Source organism: Salvelinus alpinus, chromosome 4 (assembly GCF_045679555.1).
Source record: "Salvelinus alpinus chromosome 4, SLU_Salpinus.1, whole genome shotgun sequence".
NCBI lineage: Eukaryota > Metazoa > Chordata > Actinopteri > Salmoniformes > Salmonidae > Salvelinus > Salvelinus alpinus.
Genome location: NC_092089.1, coordinates 33,156,564 through 33,163,781, shown reverse-complemented (window position 1 = coordinate 33,163,781; position 7,218 = coordinate 33,156,564).

The window sequence follows — 7,218 nt, the reverse complement described above, 5'->3', positions numbered from 1 at the left end:
CTGTACATATAACGTGATTTGATGTCATTTTATCTGTAGCCAATGACCTTGAGCCTTCTTGGATGGGCACTTCTAATGTAACTCAATGGCAGCACCCAAGAGGCTAGACTTTTCTAAGTCTACCCTTAGACGTAGTGTCCCCATGAGTGACAGAACACTGAGCCAATCACGGTGCAACGCTCCGTATATTCTGCTGGCTTGCCCCACCACCACAGAAAGCACTGAGCTAGGCTGGAACACCTGCATTTTGGAGCTGCCTTACTCAAGAAAACAAAAAAGAGACAATGTTTGTATTCAGCTTTGTTAACTCAATGATATATATAATTTTTTACATTATTCGCAAACTAACTCTGTGTTGTTGTCTGTGTCACACTGCTTTGCTTTATCCTGGCCACGTCGCAGTTGTAAATGAGAGCTTGTTCTCAACTGGCCTACCTGGTTAAATAAAGGTAAAAATAAAATATTTGACACGTATTAATGCCAAAATAACATGCACCCACAAGCCCCCAAAAAGAAAACATTTATTTGTATTTCTTTTTTGCTAAAAATGTGGGGCTCAAAACATGAATGACGGGTGTTTTGAGCTGTACCGAGGACTCGTGAGCTGCATCCGTCCATATAACAGCTATAATATTCTTCTGCATTTGAATATTTATGCAAACCTGGAGATTACACCAAGTAGGTGTAGATATTGCCATAGCATTGGCTACTTTGGGCCGTTTGGTAGGGTTGTCTCCCCAGCTAGTGTGCGGCAAGTTGAAAGGACATAGGCGGGCCAACAATAATCAATTTAAAATATCTAAGACTAGCGAAAATAGATCGAGATTGCCTTCTCTCGCTAGCCAGACAGCTAACGTCAGCTAACCAGCGAAAAAGTTATGGGTTAACAAACAGTTATCTAAGTATAATACGACAGCATAATCAAAATGACACTGAATCAAGGTTGAGATGAGCAGTTTCTTAACGTTGACGTTAAAATATCTAGTGTTATGATATAAGCATTTTAATTTGTCATTGTTGCTAGCTATCTGGCCATCCAGAATCACAACAAAACACGGACTTCCGCCCCATTGAAGCGTGCACATCGTTTTCGTGACATTGTCTGCTAACCCATCTATGACAGAGTATGTTTTTCCTTTAAACAAAAAGATGGTACATTTGGTTTCTTACCAACCAAACCTCTTATATAGTAAAGCACATATTCTAAACTGAATGTCATACAGTATTTTTATGTCCATATATTTGATGACCATCTATTATACATAACAACCCAGACACCCAAAACACTTTCCAAATGCCATGGTTTGGTCTGTGTATTCAGGTGTTTGTGTGTACCATGTATAGGTCATGAGTAACATGTTGGTTACCCACAGCGTGTTAAAGGGTTTCAATTGAGGTTTATATCAGACAGGCCTGGGTAATAGTTCTGACTGAGCCAGTCATCTTGTGTTGTCTCGATATTAGCTATTTACAGCGCCTTGCAGTGAGACACCGGAGTGCTGCCATATAGACCAGTGGTTCCAATTGTCATAATGCCTTTATTTAGGCACAATAACAAGGTTCCATTGCAGTGTGTGTGTGTGTGTGTGTGTGTGTGTGTGTGTGTGTGTGTGTGTGTGTGTGTGTGTGTGTGTGTGTGTGTGTGTGTGTGTGTGTGTGTGTGTGTGTGTGTGTGTGTGTGTGTGTGTGGTTTCGGACTGGCTCAGTAGGGGAGACCAGGGGTTGGTTGTCTCACGGGTTGGTTGTCACAACTGGCCAATTCATGTTAGCATGACAAAACATTGAGGTGAGGGGAATATATGTGTTTTTCATAGATGAAAGTAAAAAAATAATATATATTGTTATTTTCTTTGTAAATGCTTGAATTATGGGAGTATCCATAAATAATTATGTTTGTTGAACAGAGAAAAGGGAGAGCTATGTTTCAAACCAATTTCTGAGTTCCTAGGTCAAGCCATGTGGTAAGTAATATCTTAACTAGCATTAGTTGCCTCTCTCTGACACACATATTTTCCCTGTCACACACACACGCACATACACGCATACACACACATGCACGCATACATACACAAATTTACAAAAAATGTCATATGTTATATTCATTCTTCATAAAATGCTGTATTTTGTTCGATCAAAGAAAGGCTTAGCTATTTCTAAGACTGTTTGTTATTTTTCTTCATTTCCTGATACAAAAGGAATAAGTTACTTGCGAACATTGTGACAACCAACCCCGCGATTGGGCTGGTTGTCAGAAGTGGACAGTGTGTTTGATGATTTATAACTCCAAGTTGGAGTTAAAAAGGGTAAAAACGGTCATCATTTTAACCCAAGATCTTAGTCTTTATCCAAATATTGAAAAGAGTCTTGTAAGATATACTGGTGCTGAGACGTAGACATGAGAGTAAAAAGTGCATCAACCAACTCCGGTCTCCCCTACACATGATAACCTTGGAACTATTTTGCAGAACAAGAACAAGGGGTTGAGACTGAGAGGAGTTTTTCTTTTTTACTTTAAGTCTCTAGTTTTGTCATTTATATACAGATATTGGATCTTAATTTGATGATCAGGTGAAATGGACATGTGTTGGTGGTTGTGTAAGAGGCCCTCAGGTCAGATCCTATCTGATGCCACCATGAGATCTGGGAGACAGGTGTCTTGTCCTCTCTCTAATGCTGAAGTCAACAGATCTCCAACAGATTCAGGTGAAATGTGCTGATCTGTCTATTCCTATCAGACATGGGGGAACTTGAAGTTCATTCTGTTTGATGGAAAGGTTATAATGTGGACACATTTTTGTTTTATGTCAAATAGGTTTACGGTTAGGGTTAGAGTTAGGATTTCAACTGTAAGTGCAATGTATTAATTTAGGGTTAGGGTTACCTTAACCCTAACCCTAGATTGGTAATATATTGCACTTAAAGGGCTTCATTGCCAACATCCCAAAGTATTTCTTTATCTACTTCCCCAGAGTCAGATGAGCTCATGGATACCATTTTTGTCTTTGCATCCAGTATGAAGGAAGTTAGAGGGTCTTCGCGAGCCCGATGCTAACTAGTGTTAGCGCTACAAGCATGATAGCTGTTACTACAGACTTCCAGTCATATCGCTGACGCTAATTAGCAGTTGTGCTTATGCTAGTTAGTCTGACTCTGGGGAAGTAGATAAAGGACTTTGTTGCCAAAATCCTGAAGTATCCTTTTAAGGTCAGGCACCACAGGCTAAAATGACATTTTTGCATCTACTTATCAATTATGAGATATTGGTGTATTTTGGTTAAAAAAAAGGTAAGAAAGTTAATTAAAATGTATATTTGCTTTAGTTTATCATGCTACCATCATCAACTTTTCATGAATTGTAATCCCTTTAAAATGGACAAACAGTACCAGTGAAAAGTTTGGGCACCTATTTATTCAAGGGTTCTTCTTTATTTTTCTACATAATAGTGAAGACATCAAAACTATGAAATAACACATGTGGAATTATGTATTAACCAAAAAAGTGTTAAACAAATCAAAATATATTTTAGATTCTTTAAAGTAGCCATCCTTTGCTTTGATGACAGCTTTGCACACGCTTGAAATTCTCAACAAGCTGCACCTGGAATGCTTTTCCAACAGTCTTGAAGAAGTTCCAACATATGCTGAGCACTTGTTGGCTGCTTTTTCTTCACTCTGCGGTCCAACTCATCCCAAACCATCTCAATTGGGTTGAGGTTGGGTGATTTTGAAGGGGAGGTAATCTGATGCAGCCCTCCATCACTTTCCTCCTTGGTCAAATAGCCCTTACACAGCCTGGAGGTGTGTTGGGTCAATGTCCTGTTGAAAAACAAATGACAGTCCCACTTAGCGCAAACCAGATGGGATGGTGTATTGCTACAGAATGCTGTGGTAGCCATGCTGGTTAAGTGTGCCTTGAATTCTAAATATATCACTGGCAGTATCACCAGCAAAGCACCCCTACACCATCACACCTCCTGCTCCATGCTTCATGGTGGAAACCACACATGCGGAGATCATCAGTTCACCTACTCTGCGTCTCACAAAGACATGGCGTCAAATTTGGACTCATCAGACCAATGGATAGATTTCCACCGCTCTAATGTCCATTGCTCGTGTTTCTTGGCCCAAGCAAGTCTCTTCTTATTATTGTTGTTCTTTACTAGTGGTTTCTTTGCAGCAATTCGACCATGAAGGCCTGATTCATGCAGTCTCCTCTGAACAGTTGATGTTGTGATGTGTCTGTTGAACTCTGTGAAGCATTTATTTGGGTTGCAATCTGAGGTGCAGTTAACTCTACTGAACTTATCCTCTGTAGCAGAGGTAACTCTTGGTCTTCCTTTCCTGTGGCGGTCCTGATGAGAGCCAACTTCATCATAGCGCTTGATGGTTTTTGCGACAGCACTTGAAGAAACTTTCAAAGCTCTTGAAGTAATGATGGACTGTCATTTTTCTTTGCTTATTTGAGCTGTTCTTGCCATAATATGGACTTGGTATTTTACCAAACAGGGCAATCTTTTGTATACCTGCCTTCTCACAACACAACTGATTGGCTCAAACACACTAAGAAGGAAAGAAATTCCACAAATTAACTTTTAACATAGCTCACCTGTTAATTGAAATGCGTTCCAGCTGACTACCTCATGAAGCTGGTTGAGAGAATGCCAAGAATGTGCAAAGCTGTCAACAAGGCTAAGGGTGGCTACTTTGAAGAATCTCAAATATGAAATATATTTTGATTTGTTTAACACTGTTTCGCTTACTAAATGATTCCATATGTGTTATTTCATAGTTCATAGTAAAAATAAAGAAAAACCTTTGAATGAGTAGGTGTGTCCAAACTTTTGACTGGTACTGTACATCCATAATTTCAAACCTCACTACAATAAACCACACATCATTTAAAAGATTTACAGATCGAGATTTATAAACTTGGCGCACACCATACATAGCATGTTTCCCGGTATTAATTAGACCCATCCTAAAATGTGTGCGCATGAATGAGCATTTAAAAGCCTCTTATGGCTGCAATCCCGCTAACGGGATATGACAACAGCCAGTGAAAGTGCAGGGCGCCAAATTAAAAAAACAGAAATCTTATAATTAAAATTCCTCAGACATACATGTGTTTTATACCATTTTAAAGGTAATCTTGTTGTTAATCACACCAAAGTGTCCGATTTCAAATATGCTTTTCAGCGAAAGCACTACAAACGATTATGTTAGGTCACACCAAACCACAATAAGCACAGCCATTTTTCCAGCGAAAGATAGCAGTCACAAAAGCAGAAATATAGCTAAAATTAATCACTAACCTTTGATGATCTTCATCAGATGACACTCATAGGACTTCATGTTACACAATACATGCATGTTTTGTTTGATAAAGTTCATATTTATATAAAAAAAATCGGAGTTTACATTGGCGCGTTACATTCACTAGTTCCAAAAACATCCAGGGATAGTGCATAGCCACATCGTTTCAACAGAAATACTCATCATAAATGTAGATGATAATACAAGTTATACACATGGAATTATAGATATACCTCTCCTTAATGCAACCGCTGTGTCAGATTTCCAAAAATCTTTACGGAAAAAGCAAACCATGCAATAATCTGAGACGGAGCTCAGAACAATAGTAAAATTAGCCGCAATGTTGGAGTCAACAGAAACCAGAAAATACATGATAAATGTTTCCTTACCTTTGATGAACTTCATCAGAATGCAGTCCTAGGAATCCCAGGTCCACAATAAATGCTTGATTTGTTCAATAATGTCCGTTACTTATGTCCAATTAGCTACTTTGGTTAGCGCGTTTGGTAAACAATTCCAAAGTCACAAAGCGCGTCCACTATAACGTGACGAAATGTCCAAAAGTTCCGTAACAGTCAGTAGAAACATGTCAAACGATGTATTGAATCAATCTTTAGAATGTTGTTAACATACATCTTGAATAACGTTCCAACCGGAGAATTACATTGACTTCAGTTGAGCGATGGAACGGAGCTGCCTCTCACGTGAACAGGCGTGGTCAAAGCGTGGTCACCTCATGGTAGTGGTTGTGGAAGGTTGTGGAAGGCTACCCGAAATTTTTGACCCAAGTTTTAAACAATTTAAAAGCATTGCTACCAAATACTAATTGAGTGTATGTAAACTTCTGACCCACTGGGAATGCAATGAAAGAAATAAAATCGGAATAAATCATTCTCTCTACAATTATTCTGACATTTCACATTCTTATAATAAAGTGGTGATCCTAACTGACCTAAGACAGGGCATTTTTACTAGGATTAAATCTCAGGAATTGTGAAAAACTGAGTTTAAATGTATTTGGCTAAGGTGTATGTAAACTTCAGACTTCAACTGTAATAGCCTATCCAATAGGCCCAATTAATGATGCGCATGGGAATTTGTTGTATGGCTTCGGGAATATGAACCCATCATGGCCAGAAAAGGTGAGGAATTTATTCTGCAATGGTTATGATATATGTATAATGTATTATGTTTATAAATGAAATAGTCTACTGGAGAAATGTGACATTGCAGTATTCAGACGTAGCCTATGTACGTAATTAGAAAAGGTGAACCTTCTGTTCTACCGTTAAACTGCACACAGTGTGCAGTTGCAGACTGGATCGCATATTGCAAAGAGCAAAATACTTGAAATAGCTTATCTATTTACTACTATGAACTGGGTCCAATTAAATGAGAGGTGGGATGAATTGTAACATATCTTAACTTGTTGTAGGCCTAGGCCCAGTGGCGTGAATTCATGGATGCCAAGGAAAGCCAGGCTTCCCCCCAAAATGTATAAAAAAAACAATAAAAACATACTAAACAATTTATCATTTGTCTCTCTGTGTTTCTGAATTTTCCTTCAATTTGCAAGAGGCTAAATGTATCTCACTGGAGAAAACATCTTAGCGTGCGAAACAGCACCCCTCTCTCTCTGTATGTGTAGCCCATCTATCTAATGCTGTTTGGTCAAAGAGAGTATGCTATTGTTGCCACCCGGAGCATTGAATGCAAGTGTAGACAGCTAGCATTTGGCATCCCTTTTTTAAATAAAATAATAGCCAATCAGTGTTGAGCTTAACTGAGTGAGCTCAACTGTGAATGGTCCTGGCACACCAAAAAAAGTGTTAAGGGAAGCCAGTTTGAATTTTGCTTCACACTAATTACATCACATTAGAAGCCAAACGTCATTGACAGAAAAAA